General features: G+C 76.2%; 2 non-coding genes across 2 annotated transcripts in view; both read right to left on the bottom strand.

The window, feature by feature from the left end:
- The window catches only part of LOC128777592 (28S ribosomal RNA), a 4,643-nt gene extending 4,547 nt beyond the window's left edge, over positions 1–96 (bottom strand). The window contains exon 1 of the ribosomal RNA XR_008422791.1: positions 1–96. This exon is cut by the window's left edge and continues 4,547 nt beyond it. This is a non-coding gene — a ribosomal RNA (28S ribosomal RNA).
- A 1,751-nt stretch (positions 97–1,847) lies between these two features.
- On the bottom strand, positions 1,848–2,000 carry LOC128777589 (5.8S ribosomal RNA). The gene has a single exon (XR_008422788.1). It is a non-coding gene; the product is annotated as a 5.8S ribosomal RNA (ribosomal RNA).
- Between the last annotated feature and the right edge of the window lie 500 nt (positions 2,001–2,500).

Raw genomic sequence — 2,500 nt, forward strand, 5'->3', positions numbered from 1 at the left:
TCACTCGCCGTTACTGAGGGAATCCTCGTTAGTTTCTTTTCCTCCGCTGACTAATATGCTTAAATTCAGCGGGTCGCCACGTCTGATCTGAGGTCGCGTCTCGGAGGGGCGCACGCGCGCGCGCGCGCGCCAGGAGGAGCCCCGCGAGGCCAGGGCGGAGGGGCGACGAGAGGACCGGAACGCCGGCCCCCGGGAAGAGGCCGCGGTCCGCACCCGCCCGGTTCTCCGGCCGACACCCAACGACGCAAAACACCCCAACGACGCCCGAGCCGCCAGCCCCCCTACCGACGACCCCCCCCCCCCAACGCACCAACAACCCCCTTTCCCCTCCAAACCCTCCGCGAGGGAGGGAGGGAGAGAGAGAGAGAGCGAGAGCGCGGGAGGGGAGAGAGCCGGGAGGGGAGGGGGGACGGGGAAGGCAGGGTGCGCGCACGCGGGACGGACACGGCGGAACGGCGGGCGGGCAGGCGGGAGCACGGGCCGGCGGCACAGGCGGGAGCCCTGCCGGGGTTGGAAGGCGGAGGGGGGGGGCGAGGAACGGGGGGTCGGGCAGGGCCCGAGGCGCGGGACGCGCCGCCTCGCGACGACCCCGGAGGGGGAACCGCGGCGAGCGGCGCGGGGCGGGGGAGCGAGGGGGGGGAAGCGGGCGCGGGCGTGGGGGGGGTCCGAGCGCGGCGGTCGCCCCCGACCGCCGGCCCTTTTCCCCCCACGCGACGCACCCGGCCTCCCCCCACACACGTCCCACGTGCCCCGCGCTCCCACCGCGGCCCCGGACCGGGCCCGGCGGACGGCGCGGCACGCCTCCAGCCACAGAGACCCCCGCGGAGAACCAACACCCCCCCAACACCGCGACAACGCGGGCTCGGGGCACGCAGTGCGGCGCGGCCGCAACCCGGGGGGAAGCGCGCAGCGGCGGGCGACGCCGCGGCGTCCCGCGGGCCGCCGCCGGGGCACGCATCCCCGGGGCGCAGCCCCGCGCGCGACTCGGCCTCGGCGCGAGCCGCCCCGACAGGGCAAAGGGGGCCGGGATCGCCGGCGGGGAGCGGGGGCGGGGCCGCGGCTCAGGCCCCCGACCGCACGGCCGCGGACCGGGAGAGGAGGGGGCCACGGCCGGACCGCCGCGGTCGCCGCCCGGGGCAAGGCGGCGAGAACGACGGCGCTCCGGATCCGCGCCTCCACCCCCCACGACGGCCCGCGGGACCGCGCGGCACGGGGCACCGCAAAACCCTCCCGAGACCCGGGCGGCGATCCCAAAGACCGCGTGCGGCACGAGGGATCTCCTCCAGAGGGACCGCGGCGGCGGCCGCGGCCCTCAGGCGCGAGCTCTCCTCGCCCTTCCCTTTTCTCGCGGGCGGCGACCGGCCGCCTCGGCCTCTCCCCCCCAGCCCCACCTCTCCCCCCCCCCCAACCACCCCACGCCACCGCCCCACGGGCGCCGGCCCCCAGCCCCCGTCCCACGCCCTCCCACGTCCCACACACAGGCCACCGCCGAGCGGACCCGGCGGGGCGAGGCGGGGGCGAGGGGGGTGCTGAGGGAGGCGGCGGGGACCGGACACACGGGGCCGGGGAGGGGGCGGGGAGGAGGAGGAGGAGGAGGAGGAAGGAGGGAGGGCCGGCAGCGGCGGCCACCGTCGTCTGCACTTAGGGGGACGGAGGGCCCGGCGGCCAGGACGACCCTCTCCCCGGCCCGCAGACGACCCCGCACACCGAACCGCCGCGCAGGCGGGCGTGGCGGGGCGCACTCGGGCAGGGGCGGGCGCCGGCGGGACAGGCCCTGCGAGGGAACCCCCAGCCGCGCCTTACCCCCGGGAGAGAGACCCACCCGGGGGAGGCGATTGATCGGCAAGCGACGCTCAGACAGGCGTAGCCCCGGGAGGAACCCGGGGCCGCAAGTGCGTTCGAAGTGTCGATGATCAATGTGTCCTGCAATTCACATTAATTCTCGCAGCTAGCTGCGTTCTTCATCGACGCACGAGCCGAGTGATCCACCGCTAAGAGTCGTACGAGTTTTTGTGATCGCCGGGAGGGCCAACCCCGAAAAGGGGCGACCCCCCCAACCTGGCACAGCACATCCCCGAAGGGTGCCTCCGGCCGGCCAGCGAGAGACAACAAAGACCAGACTCCGAGAGGTCGGAAGGGTTGGAACAGGGCAAGTCCAGCAGCCCGCCCCGCCACGCGGACGACGCGCGGGGCGAGCTCGGAACAACCCCACAGGCGCCCAGGGGGTTCCCGCCTGTCCCCTCCCCCCAACACACACCCAAGGGACACGGGGCGCACGCACACGCACACGCTCACGCACCACCCGGCAGCCGCCGGGCAAGCCCCCTCCCGGCAACCGGGGAGGGCCGTGGCGCGGGCGCAAGCGCGGCGGCGCCCCGGCCTGGGGCGGCGGGGGGCGGGCAGCGGAGTCTGGAGGAGACACGGGAAGACCAGCCTCCACGGCTCCCCACGGGCCCGACCGCCCCGACCCGAGGCGGACGGGCGACCCCCAAAGGGTCTT

The sequence above is a fragment of the Panthera pardus genome, unplaced genomic scaffold, assembly GCF_024362965.1.
Source record: "Panthera pardus isolate Hobbes unplaced genomic scaffold, ASM2436296v1 HiC_scaffold_161, whole genome shotgun sequence".
NCBI classification, from domain to species: Eukaryota; Metazoa; Chordata; class Mammalia; order Carnivora; family Felidae; genus Panthera; species Panthera pardus.